The 18,998-nt window shown below is 43.3% G+C and overlaps 1 pseudogene; it reads right to left on the minus strand.

Moving 5' to 3' along the window:
• Nucleotides 1-6,122: 6,122 nt before the first annotated feature.
• LOC141273594 (cytochrome c oxidase subunit 5B, mitochondrial-like) lies at nt 6,123-13,825 on the minus strand (annotated as a pseudogene).
• Between the last annotated feature and the right edge of the window lie 5,173 nt (nt 13,826-18,998).

The following is an 18,998-nucleotide window of genomic DNA, read 5'->3' on the forward strand; positions in this document are numbered from 1 at the left end:
TTGGGCCAGTAGGGCGCTATCAGAATAAGAGCTCCCCTCTCCTGTTGGATTTTCCTTAGTACTCTTGAGATGAGAGGGATTGGAGGAAAGGCGTACACCAGTTTTGTCCCCCATGATTGAGAAAGGGCATCTATTCCTTCTGGGCTGTCGGCTGGGTCCAAGGAAAAAAAGGGCTGCAGCTTCCTGTTTTTTCTTGTTGCGAACAGGTCTATGAACGGGGTGCCCCATCGTTGAATGATTTGATGAAACACCTCCGGATTCAGCTCCCAATCTGAGGGACCAACTTTTGCTCTGCTGAGAAAGTCTGCTACCACATTTTCGGACCCCCTTAGATGAATAGCCGATATTGAAAGGACATTTCTCTCCGCCCAGTAGAAAATTCTTGACGCCAAGGATTGTAACCTTTCCCTCTTGGACCTCCTTGTCGACGAAGAAAAGCGATGGTGGTGCTGTTGTCTGAGAAATTTTTTACATGATTTCCTCTGAGCAAATGCTGACATCTTTGAAGAGTCTCCCAGACCGCCTTTAGCTCCCTGAAATTTGACGACCTGTGTTGTATCTCTTTGGGCCACATCCCTTGTAGATATCCGTTTCCTATGCTTGCTCCGTATGGATCTGGATTGAAGGAAGAAGGATCCAGTCTACTGCATTTTCTAAGTTTGAAGGGTCTGTCCACCAGGAAAGGGAGTTTTTTAGCTCTCTTGACAGTCTCATTTTCTTGTCCAACCCCGATGGTCGTCTGTTCCAAACTGACAGGATCGACTTCTGTAACGGCCGTGAACGGGCCTGTGCCCATTTCACTCTCTGAATGATTGAGGTCATCAGTCCCAACATCCGCATGGCGTATCTGATTGAGGTGGTCTTCAGTTTCTCGAAGTTGTAAATTTCCAGTTTTATTTTTTCTTTTCTCCTGGGGCAAGGAGGACTTTTGAAGACTGGAATCTAAGAGTACCCCTAGAAATACTTTTGTAGTACTTGGATGGAGGCTTGATTTTTCCCAATTGATGTTCCACCCCAAATATTCCAGGGTTTTGATCGTATGCTCTTGTTGACCGAGAAGAAGAGACTGACTCAGCCACCAACAATATATCGTCCAGGTAAGGGATGATTATAACCCCTTGTGTTCTTAAGAAGGCCGCTACTTCTGTCATAACCTTTGTGAATATTCGGGGGGCCGAGGACAGACCGAAGGTTAGGCAAGTGAATTTAAAGTGGTGTACTGTGTCCTCCTGCTCTAGAGCGAACCTTAGGTATTGCTGGTGATTTGAGTGAATTGGAACATGATAATATGCATCCTTGAGGTCTAGGGTGCACATTACCGATCCCTTCTCTATCAATGGAATGCTGGTTTTTATAGTTTCCATTTTGAACCTTTTGTATTCCACCCACTGGATTAAGGGCTTGAGGTTTATAACCGTACGGCGTTTGCCCGAGGGTTTTAATACCGAGAAGAGGGAGGAATAATGGCCTAAACCCTGCTCTGAAGGGGGGGACCTGTTTCACCACGTGTAGGGATTGAAGGACTAATATATCCTGCCATAGACTTTTGAGATCTACGGGGGAGCGAGGACGAGTGATTTGGAAACGACGAGGGAGGGCATGGGAGAAGTCTATTTTGAAACCTTCCCCTAAGGAACGTAGGATCCATTGATTTTTTGTAATGGACACCCACTTGTCCTAAAAGAAAAGAAGCCTGCCCTCTACTCCAATGACGTCATGGTCTAGCTGGGGCTCCAGAGGCAACCTGATCTGCTCTGTCCTTTCCTCCCTTCCTGTAAGACCATCTCCCCGTCTTACCCTTACCCCTGTAATCACGTTTAGGGGATCGACGGGGTCCACGAAAGGGCCGGTATCTTTTAACCCTATCCTCGGGAAATGCTTTTTTCTTGTCTGATGCTCTTTCTAGGATCTCGTCCAACACTGGACCAAAGACCCAAGCACCCGAAAAGGGAATTGAGCACAGTTTAGTCTTTGAGTGGCTATCCCCCGACCACATCTTTAGCCATATCGCCCATCTAGCTGTATTAGATAATACGCTACATCTAGCTGCGAATCTGACCGATTCGGCCGAGGCATCAGCCATGAATTGCGTTGCCAGCTTTAACATGGGAAGAGAGTCTGATAGCATCTCTACAGGGGAGTCCGACCTAATTTGATCTGACAGCTCGTCCAACCAAAAGGCACATGGATCTTGCCACTGAAGTGGCAGCGATATTTGACTTAATTATGGCTGCTGAGGCCTCCCAACTCCTCTTGAGCATGCTCTCTGCCTTCCTATCCATTGCGTCCTTGAGGCAAGACGAATCCTCAAAGGGGATGGATGTTTTCTTAGCCACTTTCGCTATTGGGACATCTACTTTAGGGATTTCCTCCCAAAGTTTGATATCCTCCGGATTGAAAGGAAGACGGGATTTAAAGTCTCTTGGCACAATGAGTCTTTTCTCCACTTCTTCCCATTCCTCCATAATCATTGATTTTAAATGCTCATTTACAGGGAATACTCTATTTCTCTGAGTTCTCAGACCTGCGAACATTTCATCCTGTTTGGAATGGGAGACCTGAGTGTCCTCCAAGTTCATAGTACGCCTGACGGACTTTAATAGTTCATCCATATGTTCCGTAGAGAAGACATATTTCTTTCGCTCGTGAGGGTAACTGAGAGAAGCGATCCTCATCCTCTTCTAGACTGCTCTGATGCGGAATCCGAATATTCTCCTTCCTCAGACACATCTTCCACCTCCCACCAAGGTCTTTTCTGGCGAGGAGAGGGTTGAACTATTTGGTGTGACGGCTGTGTACGGGAAGGCATGAGGCTCGAGACTGTACTCTGGACCTCCTCACGTATCATAGATCTTATATCCGTCAAAAAGGAAGTTTTTTCTTCCTTTAGGACCTCGGCTATACATTTTTTACACAGCCACTTTTTATACGAGTCCTGAAGCTTCGTGTTACAGTCTACACATCGTCTTGATTTTTTGGAAGAAGATCCAGACCTCTGGGTTCCCCTCTCCTAATCCATAAAAAATATAAAAGGACACCGGAGATTTACTATAAAAATCTGTCCTAGAATACTCTGATTTATCCAGAGAAGGGCCTAAGGCTGTACTCACACTGCCCAGGGACTCTGAAGGGGCTTCTGACCGTGAAGGATTAGCTTCCATGGTGTCAGTGTGTGTGTGGCTGAGGTGTACCCTTTTATAGGGTCTTACCTGATCCAGGTGGTAGCCACGCCCCCAATGATAATCGCTATTCTTAATGCCCTGGAGGCTCACCACTGCCTCCGGGCACCTGTGCGTTCTGGGTGCCGAAGCCCCTCTTCTCAATGCCGGAAGGAGAACTGGCGTGCGCTCCACCCTGGAACGCACGCCGGCCAAAGCGGATGTCCGCTCTTCTGACTCCGCCTCCTGGCCAGAAGTCTCGCACCGCGCTCGGCGTGCGCTCCACCCTGGAACGCACGCCGGCTCCAAAGCGGATGTTTGCCCTGATGACTCCGCCTCCCGCCGGAAGCCATACACCGCGCTCCTCCGTGGAGCGCACGCCGGCCTTTCAGCCGGTGGGATAGCGCAACACTCAGCTTGTCCGGGGGATACAGCGGCAAGCGGCGGTCTTCTGGCTGAGGGACCCCGCAAAGGGGTATCAGCATGGAGCCTCTGGACCGAAGGAAGGGGAGAGTTCTCAGACCCCCCCAATCCCCCTGGCTCTCACGTAACTTCCATCTTCGGAGAACCTCTCCATAGTGTCCTCTCCTGCTAGGGACAGAAAAAACACTGAGGGTGTGATGGGGGGGGGGGGGGGGGCTTTTAACCTCTCATGCGTTTCCTGTCCCTAGAGGAACAGAGGACTTAACTCATGTCGTGCTGTTATGATGGACGTACTGGTAAATATTCATTTTTTTCTTCCCCATTCCAAAAATTCCTGTGAAGCACCTGAAGAGTTAATAAACTTCTTGAATGTGGTTTTGAGAATCTTGAGGGGTGCAGTTTTTAGAATTATGTCACTTTTGGGTATTTTCTGTCATAAAAGCCCCTTATAGTCGCTTCAAATGTGATGTGGTCCCTTAAAAAAAAAAATGGTTTTGCAAATTTTGTTTTAAAAATTAGAAATCGCTGGTCAACTTTTAACCCTTATAGCTCCCTAATAAAAAATAAAAAAAATGTTGGTTCCAAAATTGTGCTGATGTAAAGTAGACATGTGGGCAATGTTATTTATTAACTATTTTGTGTGACATCTCTCTGATGTAACGGCATAAAAATTAATTTTGAAAATTGCTAAATTTTCCGAGCTTTTCACAAATAAACGCAAGTGATATCGAAGGAATTTTACCACTATGATGAAGTACAATATGTCACGAAAAAATAAACATTCTCAGAATCAGGGGGATCCGTTGAAGCGTTTGAGTAATTACCTCATAAAGTGACAGTGGTCAGAATTGTAAAAATTTGCCTAGTCATTATCGTGCAAACCACCCTCGGGGGTAAAGGGGTTCTGCCACCATAAAGAATACAGTTAACCAACCAGAAAAGGGAGAAATAAATGGTTTTGTAATTTATAGTGATTCAAAATTATGCTCCATTCAAAAGATACCAAGCTTTCATTTTTTTGAATTCTGCTCTCTGGCGCCCCCTGACTTTATTCCAATATGTCCTGGTAGTGGGTGATCAGCTGGTCGAGTTTGCAGTTCCTGTCATAAGAGCCCCCCCAACTGCAGTGTGCACAATGTATTCTGTCACAAGTCTGACAGTCTGCTGTAAGCACAGTGTCTGTGATTCACCCCCTCCCCCTGCACTCACAGCTCCCCTCCCAGTGAGATGGTTCTTCCTCACATCACAGACTTGTAAGCACAATAGCAGAGACACACCTTCTGCGCTTAGGCTGTGAAGCAGAACCATCTCACTGGGAGGGGAGCTGTGAGTGCAGGGGGAGGGGGTGAATCACACACTGTGCTTACAGCAGACTGTCAGACTTGTGACAGAATACATTGTGCACACTGCGGGTGTGGACTTGGGGGGGGCTCTTATGACAGGCACTGTGCAAACGCGACCAGCTGATCACCCACTACCAAAACGGAATGGAACAACACCAGGGGGCGCCAGAAAGCCGAATTCAAAAAAATAAAAAAGTTTGGTATCTTTTGAATGAAGCATAATTTTGAATCACTAAATAACAAAATTATTTCCACCTTTTCTGGTTGGTTAACTGTATTCTTTATGGTGGCTCGATCCCTTTAAGGATAAGGCAACGACTTGGCATGGCTGACAGGGTTAAGCCGTTTAAAAATTCAATAGGAAAACACTCCCTTTTATCATCTACAACATGACTCCACCGTCAGCTGATTCTTTTCTCGGACTCACCTCAACATTAAGATCTTTATGTAGTAAGATTCTAATAGCTTATCTAAAAGGGAGTTTTTATTTAAAATTTAACAGTTTATCTCCACCCTGAAATGAAGAGTCAGTGACATCCGCTTCAGGGGGTGGGCAGTCCCTGCTGTACTCTGCATGTCCCCTCACCTTACAATGCACACCAAGTGCACTCTTGTCGGCTAGTCTCTTCCCATTAGGGCTAGCGAGGGAGCACACTGTGTGCATTGAAAGTACTACACAGTGACAAGGAAGCTCATACAGAGTCAGAATGGACAACCGTCACATGCTCTGTACAGCAGGGAATAACCCTACCCCTGAAACTGATGTCAATGATGACTCCGTGTTTCAGGGTGGAGACAGGGGCTGCGGCAGTGACCAAGCCAAGGCTCCCAGATAACCAGGAGATTCTGGGGATTCTCAAAAAATGTCATCAAAACAAAGTAGGTAAAAAAAAAAGTTAAACTAAAGAGGGAACAGCAGTGACTTCTTAAAGTCAATTAGAAGAGCGATTAGATTAGTACAATAGAAAGACATTTAGGATTAAAATCCTTATTAGTTTCGAACCACTCCTATAATTTATCCTGCAGAAGCCACTAGTGGAAGCCAGAGTGGAGATCCAGACCACAGAACGCATCTTGCCCATCCAAACTGCCAAATTCTTACAGACCTTTGTCAACTCCAATTCAAAGGATGGGAGAACGTTAGCTTTTTTAAGTATTGTTCTGTATGCACGACCAATGCTAATGAAAATAAAACACATTACAATATATCAAGTATTTAATAAAAGATTTTTTAACTTTTTAACATATGGCTGTCAATAGTAATACAAGTCCTCTTCAGTGTGGAAGCTCATAAAGGACAACCTTGTAGTGAGAGCCACACTGTGGGCAGCGATTTACCTGCCCATCATGGGCCCAGAACCAGATAACTTGAGAATTATCTTCTTCACCTGGAAGAAAGAAAATGATAAAAGGTTATGTTTTAGTGCTTGAATTTATTGTACAACTACAAACTGAGTCCTTTAAAATTCACATTGGTGCCAGACTTCATCATGCTGCTGCAATATCCACCATTTTAAAAAATAATGGCATTTTCTCTTAGAACTTTCAACAACAATATACACAACTATCTGAACCTGAACAGGCATTGCTTAGGCGGCTGGAATATATGGACTTCTATAAATAGGTAAAGAGTGATTGCAGGGCCATTGGAATTATACAGTATATTTTTTTGTATTTTATACCAGTTTTCTAGATTCAATCCCTTTGAGCGGATTTCTGTGAGTTTATGGTCTTGTACATTATTCTAGATGTGTGTATGACCAGTATATCTAAACGTGGTAGTACCCCATATGGGGGTGTAAACTGCTATTTGAGCACACGGAGGGATCGGATGGGAAGGAGCGCTACTTGGCTTTTAAAACGCAGACTTTGTTTTAATAGATTGTGGACTCCATTAGCCAAGCCCTTGAAATGCCAGAACAGCAGAAACACCCACCACCCCCCGGTGACTCCATATTGGAAACTCCACTGCCTAAGGAATTCATCTAGGGGTGTAGTGAGTATTTTGAACCCACAGGTGCCTCACAGAATTTTGCGATATGGGGACATGGAACTAACATTTTAGTGGTAGAACTGTACATTTTTTATTAGCTGAAAGTTTGTCATTTACACAAGGGTTATTAGGTGAAACTGGACCCCATAATTTATTGAGCAATTTCTCCCAAATGCAGCAATGCCCCATATGTCATCAGAAGTTACTGTTAGGCCACACGTCAGGGCTGAGAAGGAAGGAGCGCTATTTGGTGCACAAGTTTTGCAGGTGACATTTGCGGAACCCCGAAGGTGTCAATAGAAAAACGCACAAAATGACCCCATTTTAGAAATTGTACCTTTCAATGAATTCATCTACAGCTGCAGTAACTATTTTGGCCCACAGGAGTTTGCTTTGCAACATACACGCCAGGCTTTTTTCCCCTTGAGAATTGCAAATCTGCCACTTAAATGCCCATACATTGTGCCCCCATACAGTGTAGTAGCCCCATATATTGTGCCCAGCTTGAGCTTATGGAGACATACACCCCGTAAATTGTTAAGTGCACTCTCCCAGCTACAATAATGCCAAACATGTGGCCGCTTACTGTGGTTTAGGCATAGGGGGGCTCAGAAGGAGGGGAATTTGGAAGCACAGATTTCACTGGATTTTATTTGATGGGTTGGGATCCGTCGCTTTTCAAGAGTCTTTGTTCTACCAGTAATGTGGGACCCCCTATGTTTCCAGTGACAGATATCCTGCACAAAACTCCACTCAGGTCTAAGTTAGTGTTTTATTGGTAATATTTTGGGGGACATCCCTTGTTTTCAATAGAAGGCTGGGATCATATTATTGTGTTCTACACTAAGCACTTACGCTGGAGTTTCCGTGTAAATCCTACAAAAATGTGATTTAGATGAAACCCCCCAATGCAACCGCTCTCCATAATGAGGCAGGTGGAGACACTTTGGACTCAGTTTGGCATCTGTTCCGGTGGTATCCATCTTGAGACATGCACAGAACAGTGGTCACCCACACTTGTGCGCTAAAAAGACACCTAAACTGATGGGACTTTGGTGGAACACAGACCAGATGGAGTCCAAAGTGACCACCTGCCTCATTATAGCAAGTGGTTCAGTTGGGGGTTCTATCTGAATCACATTTTTTGGGGAATTTACACTGAAACCCAGACGCAAGTGCTCAGTGGAGAGCACAGGATAAATGTGAACCGAGCCTTATTCAGATTATTGGGAATCAGAATGAACAAAAACAGCAGTAAAATAGTTTTTAAATTTTACGCAATTTTCGTGTGGTATAAGTGATAAGACTGCTTTATTATTCTGTTCAATACATTTACAGCGATGTCAGATTTATAAAAAAAAAAATTTTGGTCTACATTCTGAGAGCAACAACTTATCTGGCCAAGAGCTGTACGAGAGCTTATTTTTGCAGGAGGAGTTTGATCCTTTTTTAAGTACCATTTTGGGATACAGAACATTCTTTTGATCACTTTTTACACAGATGCAGGATGAACAAAAAAACAAAGAACAGCAATTCAGTTATTGGTTTTATATATTTTTATGTGGTTCACTGTGTGGTAAAAGCTATTAGTAGTAAGAATGATTTATTGTTTGGTTCAGTATGATTATAAGGATACCAGTTTTAGCTCTTTATGCTTTGCTACTTCTGCACACTAAAAACAATATTTTACAAACATTAATTTGTTTTTGCATCGCCATATTCTAGAAGCTGAAACTTATTTACCACAAGAGCTAGGTGGGGGATTTTTCTTTGTGGGAAAGTTAAGAGTAATTATACTTTATTTAATACATGCATTTTATTTAATCCTTTTACTTTAACCTAGTACCACTGTGGAACATGAACATTTCTCACCAATTCCTGGTCCCATACACTGCAGTACTCACGCAGTACTCACAATACAGTGCATGAGACCTGTTAGATTTTCACTGACTCAGTCTGTTAGACACTGCCATAAAGAGGGTCCAACAGGCCACTGTACCCCGAGGTCATCTGATGACCTCAGGGTGCAATGCAAACTATTGGCACCCACGATTACAATCGCGATGAGCAGATAGTGTTAAAGAGTGAGTATTCTCCCTTTTAACCACTTAGATGCTGCTGTTGTGATTGACTGTGGTATCTGATGGGTTAATTGGCATGGTGTACATATCTGGCACACAGCCCAAAGTGACATGTGCTCATGACAAATCTGTACAGCTTTCAGGGGTTAATCACCCTTTCTATAAGTTTTACACTGAAATGAAACGTGTAGCAAAGAAACTTACATATGCAGCCCACAAGTCTCTGCTTATTGACTGATGGCACAATGTGTGGATTCTCTTTGGTTCCTGCATAGGATTTTGGCTTGAGGACATTAAAAGGATCCTTAAAAAGACAAAATGAGTTGTAAGTGTTATACCACTTACTGGTGCATCTCACTGAATTAGAATATCAAAAAATGTATTTATTTCAGTTCTTCAATACAAAAAGTGAAACTCATTATATAGAGTCATTACAAACAGTGATCTATTTCAAGTGTTGATTTCTGTTAATGTTGATGATTATGGCTTACAGCCAAAGAAATCACAAAAGTCATTATCTCAGTAAATTAGAATACTTTATAACAGCTTGAAAAATGTTTCCTCTTGACAATACCCCATAGAGAATCTATGGGGTTAAGGTCAGGCGAGTTTGCTGGCCAATCAAGCATAGTGATACTGTTTGTAAACCAGGTATTGGCACCTGTCCACACTGCCAGAAGTACCAAGTCCTGCAGGAGAATGAAATTTCCATCTCCAAAAATCTTATCAGCAGAGGGAAGCATGAAGTGCAATAAAGTTTCCTGGTAGACGGCTGCGCTGACCTTGGTCTTGATAAAACACAGTGGCCCTACACGAACAGATGACATTGCTCCCCAAACCATCACTGATTGTGGAAACTCCACACTAGACCTCAAGTAGCTTGGATTGTGGCCTCTCCACTCTTCCTTCAGACTCTGGGACCTTGATTTCCAAATGAAATGCAAAATTTACTTTCATCTGAAAACACCACCTTGGACCACTGAGCTACAATCCAGGTCTTTTTCTCCTTGGCTCAGGTAAGACGCTTCTGGCGTTGTCTATTGGTCATGAGTGGCTTGACACAAGGAATGCGACACTTGTAGCCCATGTCCTGGATACGTCTGTGTGTGGTGGCTCTTAAAGCAATGACTCCAGCAGCCGTCCACTCCTTGTGAGTCTCCCCAAAATTTTTGAACGGCCTTTTGTTAATAAGCCTTTCAAGGCTGCGGTTATCCCGATTGCTTGTGCACCTTTTTCTACACACTTTTTTGTTCCACTCAACTTTCCATTAATATGCTTGGATTCAGCACTCTGAACAGCCAGATTCTTTAGCAATGACCTTTCGTGGCTTATCCTCCTTGTGGATTGTGTCAGTGACTGCCTTCTGGACATCTGTCAAGTCAGCTGTCTTCCCCATGATTGTGGAGCCTACTGAAACAGACTAAGGGACCCTTTTAAACGCTTAGGAAGCTTTTGCAGGTGTTTTTTATTAATTATTCTACTTTACTGAGATAATGAGTTTTGTGTTTTCATTGGCTGTAAGCCATAATCATCAACATTAAAAGAAATAAACACTTGAAATAGATCACTATGTTTGTAATGACTATAATATCAGTTTCAGCTTTTGTATTGAAGAACTGAAATAAATTAAATTTTTGATGATATTCTAATTTTGTGAGATGCACCTGTATATGTAAAGAACACAAATGTTTATTTAAAGACACTGAACAAAATAATTTAGCAATGTCTTGTCATGAATCCAGATACACTGAGAGATTCCTGCAAAGGACTCATTATGGACTTTGACCTTAATCCACATTTGTATAAGAGGTCGGTCATTTGCTTTACTTCTCCTGGAAACAAAGGAATAACTGGAACAAGGCCTGAAACTCATGATAGGCACTGCTGTACTTACATGGTTGATCCACTGAAATCAGCACAATATATCCCATGCACAGCTATACAGTACATTGCCTAATCTCAGACCTGCACTATTTACCGTGTGTTGAAGCAAGAACACCATCTTATAAGAAGGTCTGGAAAGAAGCTGTCGTAGGACAAACTTATTATAATACTCCTGCCAGCAGTGATCAATGTAATGGAGGCCAAGTATGTCAACAGCAGGAGAAACCCTTCCTCCCCACTATGATGTCTAAAGTGATGGGTACATGGTTAGCACCCCATTCTGCTTTATGACATCCATATGCACTGAGGACCTGTGGAGAGGGTGCATGAGAAAGAACGTAAAAAAAGTAATCTGGTGGCATTACCCCTTGAGTTGTTGCCACATGACAGATGTTTGGAGTCCTTCACAGTGAGAAACAAGGTAGAACAAAGTTATTAAACGATGCTGCCAAAGTATCATTAAATGGGTTGTCCAGGGCCATTTTATTTTTACTTTGGGAAAAGGAAGCTGGCTGTCAACAGAGCAGAAGAGAAGAAGCTGCTCTGTTGACAAGACGTCCGTGGAAGCCGCTGAATCGCCAGCAGGAGCAGTCTGACCGCTCTGTGCTGGCAGAGACAGACACCAGGCACAGACAGACAGTTAGCAACTACCTGCCTGTTAGTTTTTAGGTCATAGTAAAATAAATAAATAATAATAAAAAAATTCTTCTCATGCCTATTTGTGGATACGGCCATCATTCCTAGACTACATATCCCATCCTGTTTTATACGCTGGAAAAAGTATCCAGTTTCTCCTAGTTCCCCACTCTGTAATAGGGTCCTGGCTTCAAATCCCACCAAGGACAACATCTGCAAGGAGTTTGTATGTTCTCCCTGTGTTTGCGTGGGTTTCCTCTAATTTACTCCCAAACTTCAAAGACATACTGATAGAGAATTTAGATTATGAGCCCCAATGGGGTCAGTGATAATGTCGGTAAAGTGCTTCGGAATTAAAGGCGCTATATAAGGGATTAAATAAAAAAGCGCGAAGAAATAGGACCTGGGAAGCATGACTACAGAACACAGAAGTGACCAGATGTGTGTTCCCTGTGGCTAGACTGTCTAGCAGGTCACTAATAATGCCCCATATACACCGGGGTGTGACTAGCAGCTACACCAATAAAGTATAGGGGATGTCACCAGGACCCAAACTTTACATCACAAGCACAAGACCTACAGATGCATCTGAAGACGGGGACCCCTCTTCAGCCAGTTTCACTTTGTCCCAGACTCATCAAGTGTCACCAGGTTTCTACTGTAAAACCTGGAATCTCGCTACATTTTTGCACAACTTTTTGTTGCTGAAAGCAAATAGTTTCTTGACACATGTGTGTCCCAGCCAGCTTAGACAACTTTGAGAAGTGGGCAAAGCCAATGTTTGTTCCTCTAAACACACAAGGATATTAAAAGGTTTGTCAAAGACTTGACAACCCCTTTCTTAAAGGCTGTATTACCCGGTATAAAACAAACTCCAGTTTCACACCAGCGTCGTTCCAACAGTGTCAGCAATAGGTCTCCCGGTCCCATATGGAATAATCAGCAGCCGCTAACAGGCTGCTTCGCTCACACTTCCTGGAGATGAACTTTGGACATCAGAGGAAAGTGTGAGAACAGTGGCCCATTAGCAGCAGACTGGCTGCAGCACTCACACGGTATACAAATATCATGGGAGACCAGGGAGACCCAGCACTCACATTGCTAGAATGGCACCCGCACAGGAGGGGAGTTTGTTTCCATTTTACACTGAGGGATATAGTAAGGAGGGTTTGTCCACTACTTGGCACAATACAAGAAAATTGTAAAAAAAACAAAAACAAACAGTAAACACAAGGAGTAAGATATAAGTGTGTGAACATGGCTCAGCCTGGTCCTAGACGCACTCTAATGGAGGGGAGTAGCACTCTAATGGAGGGGAGTAGCACTCTAATGGAGGGGAGTAGCACTCTAATGGAGGGGAGTAGCACTCTAGCGTCCCCAGTTGTACATTTCAGTCTTAATTATCTTCATTAGGTCATATACCTCTCCCTTCTTCAAAGCGTTCAGGACTTTCCTCTCCAGGCCCGTCGCCTACTCCTCATCAGTGGGGATACCTAAACAGAAAAGACACAAAAAGGACAGATCATAGCAAGAATACTACAAAGAAAAAACAAAGTGACCTGAAAGTGGCTGATAACAGAGGACAATAGCCAGCAGAGCTGTGTGACAATTCAGTCTGTACAGAGGGTACAGTAGTGGAAGTGTAACCTGTGCAGGGGCTTGGCAGACCCCGTGCACAAGGTCACAGTCCTGGGTGTCACCTGCTGTCACTGGAGCAGTGAGTACGTGCTGATGGGCGGCGCACATTACTACACTGCTGCAAAGTCACGTACACTGTCCCGTCCTATGCCCTTCACAGGGGACACCGCACACTCCAGCCTCACACCTAGTAATACACAGCAGTCCTCACACCACACACAGGAGGCGGCCACAGTCCACCATGGCTGTCATACCCACCTCCAGCGCTCATTGCTCTGACGCATGGTCTGCTGAGGCACACGGTCCCTGCACTCCGGGGCACAGCGCGACGGACGAGCTGAGAAACCTCCAAGAAGCCATGACTGCTGCACCTCACAGCCGACAGCTGCCACTACAGCGTCCAGGGCGCGGGGCAGTGCGCATTTATACCCGGGACCATACCAAGCGCATAGCGGAGGGGTGCACCGTAACAAGGCAGCGAGCAGAGAGGCCGTGTCATCTCCGTATATGGCCGTAATGTGCTGTACCCGCGGGGTTATTGCTGGTGCTTAATTACCACATGTAAAGGGAGTCAATGACAGGTGGAAACGCCATTTGTTCTCTAGTAGTAGCCGCCCAATAAAAGTGACCTCATCAATGGGAAGAATTGTTTATAAAAAGCAGCAGCTTTGTGATTTACTTGTTTTTAAAAAATCCTTTTCATTCTCAAGGAGAGGAGGAATTTTAGTTTTGTTTACTGCTCGTTGCCTAGGTTACCGGCCACTGCTGTGCTAGGAGTGCAGCGCTTACAAGCTGTTTTCTATAGAGCTTGTACACACTGATTTGAGGCTGCCCGGATTTAGTACCCTGCACTCTCCGGGGCTGCAGCGGTAAAGATGCCTCATGTGTCAGCATCGGAGGGCGCACCATTTGGGTTCAGCGATGCGACATTGCCACATGTCTGACCTGTCAATCAAGCAGGACAGCATCAGCCACCCGGCAACCAGAAGTCGGGAGGATGGGGATCGGGGTGCTGAAGATCAACGTGGAGACAACCTCTTTATTATCTACCTTGAGCGAAGTTCACACACAGTTTTCTACATGGATATTGTGTCAGATCCACTCCAAAATCCACGTAAAAAACTGCTTCAGATACTCTGACTACTCCTCATATTCATTGCTGTGGAATATCCACACGGCTGTTCATATTGTGAATTATTTTGAGAGTTTTTCTGACTAAACATTAAAAACCTCACTGCACAAAATAAAAAATGATAATAATTAACGTCACTTCTGTGAGGCGGATTCTCATGGAATCTTCTCCAAACTCGACACTGTCACAGGCTGCAAAAGACCATAAGGAGAAAATACTTCAATAACGCTTCAAGAAAAGAACCCCAAAACAAACAGAAAAAGCAACGCAAATTCCTCCGGAAAATCTCATTGGATTTTCCGCTTCCAAAAAAGACATAGTTTTGTCATTTCTGTTTATAGCCAAAGCCTGAGAGATACGACGCAGGACAGAGCCCAGTGGTGCCGGGCGGACTATTATAATGGGGTACTATAGTTTTTGCCTGGGGTGCTGCCAGGACTTTTGGTGAAAAGGATTTTCTGAGAATTATTTGTTTACCCCCGAGGCTTCCAGAGGTTAAATGGGTATTCCAGATTTGGAAGACCTCTATTCCCCAGCTGCAGTTTATTTAAAAAACAAGCAAAATGCGCTCTACTCACCCTCCACAGGTCCAGTGGTGACTCTCTGCCGCTGCTCTTGATGTTTGTTATTGTGGGTTTCTGCTGCTGCCCCTTTCTGCACCAACTAAACCTCAGAGCCCAGTGATAGGCTATGTGCCCACGGTGCAGAAATGAAGCTGAAATTTTCCGCAGCATTTCTGCATGTCCTTGGCAGTAAAAACGCATGCTGATTTTACACGCGCTTTTGAAGCATTTTTACTTGCGGATTTGCCATGCGTTTTTCAAATGCATTGTATAGGCAAATCCGCATGCTGAAACGCATAAAGAATGGACATGCTGCGTTTTTTTCCACACCTAAAATCCGAGCAGAAAAAATCCTGAGATGTGCAATGTGCTTCAGCTACATTTCCACACGGAAAAAAAAAACACACAAAAAACGCACCAAATCTGCATCGTGGGCACATAGCCATAGGCTGCAATGGTGAGGAGCTGAGAGCCCTTCATAAGTGGCAGATGCCCAGTATGCGATACAGAGCCGGCATCTTTCTCTGACAGCTTTGGCTGGAGCTAGCTCCGATCGTTGTCGTCAACCATTTAGATGCCTCTTTTCCCTATTTAAAAATTAAGAAAATACAAAGTTGAAATAAAAAAAACATTTACTTAGTATTGTCGTGTCCAAAAAAAGTCTAGTTTATCAAAATATTAAATTATTTAAACTGTATGTAAAATGAGAAAAAATATATCAAAAGTTCAATTATAGCAGGATCCTTCCTTCTTATATACAGGTGCATTTCACAAAATTAGAATATCATCAAAAAGTTAATTCATTTCAGTTCTTCAATACAAAAAGTGAAACTCATTATATAGAGTCATTACAGAATGATCTATTTCAAGTGTTGATTTCTGTTAATGTTGATGATTATGGCTTACAGCCAATGGAAACACAAAAGTCATTATCTCAGAAAACCAATCAGTATCTGGTGTGACCACCATTTGCCTCACGTGGTGCAAACACATCTCCTTCGCTTAGAGTTGATCAGGTTGTTGGTTGTGAAATGTTGGTCCTCTCATCAATGACTGTGCAAAATTGCTGGATATTGGCAGGAACTTGAACACTCTGTCGTGTACGCCGATCCAGAGCTATACTGGCCGTGCAAATCCCACCAAGGACAGCATCTGCAAGGAGTTTGTATGTTCTCCCTGTGTTTGCGTGGGTTTCCTCCGGGTTCTCCGGTTTCCTCCCACACTCCAAAGATATACTGACATCGATGATAATGTATGTAAAGTGCTGTGGAATATGAATATATCAGCAAGGTATAATAAATAAATAAAATTAATGCAATTTTATTGTGCATAAGAAAAAAGCTGCTCATCACTAGCGAATGGTGCGTCCAATCTCCAAGGTCACAGTGCTGGCAACACACTGCAAGAAACTAACTGTAAGTTTAGCCAAAACTCAGTACATTTCTATATGAAAGACACAGCTACCAGGGGTGGATTAAGGGTGGCCAGGGCCCGGGCAGTTCAGATTGTGTGCCCCCCCCATGTGAGGGGTCATGCGGTCCAAGTACAGTAACGTGATCAATGTCATCATCATATACCTGAAACCTATAATATGTAAGTAGGATGTACGTCACTCTTTATAAAAATATGGTGCCAGAATATGATAACACTCCATGTTCTCAAAGAAGAAAAAATCCGGCACTCAGAGTTTCAGAAAAAATTCTGATTCATTAGTAAAGCAATCCAAAAACAGATCAACCATCTATCTGCAGGTCAATAGTGTTCTTCAACCTCACAGATTTCCTTTAAGAGCTTCCCTGCCGCCTGCTTTCTCACTAGATAAGAGCTGTTACCTCTGCAAACAATCTGACTGATCCTCAAGGCTCGGCCTTTTTTTAACTCACTCAGGAACCTTCGCTGAACTTGCACTTTCTCAATACTTCCTATAATCAGTGGAGTAACTTGAAGCTCATGGGCCCCAATGTAAAAGCTCCAACAGGGCCCCCAATTATTGCAAGTCTTTAATAGTATTGGTCTTTTCATACAAACCAAAGGGACTTTTTGGGCCCTCTAGGCTCTAGAGTCCAGATGTGATTGCAACCCCTGCACCTATTGTAGTTATGCCCCTGTCTATAATTGCTGACCCTTCTGCAATAAGCCCCCCTCCTGACAGTGCTTGACCGCGTATGCCATATTGAAGAATTTTATGAAAAAAACACTAGTAAATGCCACAAAACAAAAAAGAAAAGTGACTTGAATAAATCACAAATGATGAATCGGGCCACAGTGTTTGTATTTAATGAATCTCCAGACTCTGCTATAATTCTTTGACAAAAGGGAAACCTCCATCACCTCAGTATTAGCCCCAGTTACTGCAAATGCCCAAAACAGACTCAGGAGCTCATGCAGGCACAATGTCTAACCAATAAATGTCAGACTAAGGGCCAGAAACCAGCACGTTCCGGCATGAGAACGGCCGGTCTTGGTGAATCGCGGCTAAATCTTTACTGGAAGGTTTCCCATGTAAGAGGAATGTGCTGGCTGCAGTGAGGAGGTCATGTGACTGCAGGTGATTGGCAGTTACTGGTCGCTCCTGGCATCTGTAATGTTATCATTTGTATCTCAGGTGACAGTTGGGAGAGAGCGACGGCAGCGACTTGTCTACAAGGAGCATCTGGAGAGTTCTTAGCCTTAGAAGCGCAGTGTTTTGTCATATTTTTCCCTTTCCTTCACATTTGTACCCTCCCCCATTTCCCCTTTTATCATTTTTGCTGGATTGACTGGATTACATCATCCGTTACTGGTCATCATGTGGCAAGTATCATTCTCTGTGCCCCATATACAGTTCACAGAGCACAATACATTCACATTACACAGTGTATACACAGAGATGGGAACAGAACTGCTCACATTATATGATTGGGACGAGCTGTATAACAGATTTATAACTTTAGAGTCTTAAAAGAAACCTCTCTGCAAAAATATAAATCTGCAGATAAAAGCTGTTTTATACAATGTGGGTCATCTAATTGGAAGTGGGGAAAAATGAAGTTGTATTCTCCCTGCAGCCGCTTGTTTCCTGTTCTGGGGCAGCACCGGGCAGTGAGCAGTCAGCGATCACTACACTGTGAGCGAGCTGTAATCTCTCCCTTCTTTCTCATTGACATCCTGCTCTATGGATGTCGGAGCGGTGGATGTGATTACAGAGCACTCAGTGTGTAGAGATCACTGACTCTTCACTGTCCGAGCCCTGATGACTGGAAGGGAGCGGCTGCAGGGAGAGTGTAACTTTATTTTCTCCCTGCAGCCGCTCTTCCAATTAGATTGCTGCACATGTTTAATATAGTATTTATCTACAAATGACTCCTCTGCCTGCAGGCTAATGGCATCTGTCTGCAGACAGGCTCCTTCTATGGCAGGTATACCCCTCATGTTTGATGTTTCTATGGGACCTGACCAGTAAGACAATGTTCACATCATATATAGACATTTGTTAACGTACACATTATTTATGTTTTTATGCTAAAAGGATGCGCCTGACTGGTATATAATAAGTCTATTAAAGTCATCAAATCTTCCTGCCCTCTCCCCTCCCTAGTTTTTTTTTAACCCATTCCCTTTTCTGCTTTCTTTCTCCACCTTTTCCTGTTTATTGAGGGTGGGCTGGAAAAATGATACACAAGTGTTGTAAAATGTACATGTTTCTACAAAGCGATTTTATAACAAATAAAATTACTATTAATAAATTAAAAAATAAAATATCTTAATAGCATTGTAAAATATCTTAAAAAGACAACATCTGCAAGCAGTTTGTATATTCTCCCCGTGGGTGCGTTGATTTCCTCCCACACTTCAAAGACAGACCAATAGAGAGTTTAGATTGTGAGCCCCAATGGGGACAGTGATGATAATATCTGTAAAGCGCTTTGGAATTACTGGCACTATATAAGTGAGTAAAATTAATAAATTGTATACTATTTTTTGCAATGGATAGAAGGGACACAAAAAAACAATAATTAAGTCAATATAGCGAGTCATAAATAAATGTCATAAAAGATTAACTGTATTGATCAAGTAGAAAGGTGTAGTGGACATACAAAAAACAGAAAACATCATAAATAAAAATAGTGTATATGAAAATGTAAAGGAGACTCTGTGCTTAGTAGAA

Source organism: Phyllobates terribilis, unplaced genomic scaffold (genome assembly GCF_046119375.1).
Source record: "Phyllobates terribilis strain yellow unplaced genomic scaffold, ASM4611937v1 Scaffold_5__5_contigs__length_657084704, whole genome shotgun sequence".
NCBI lineage: Eukaryota > Metazoa > Chordata > Amphibia > Anura > Dendrobatidae > Phyllobates > Phyllobates terribilis.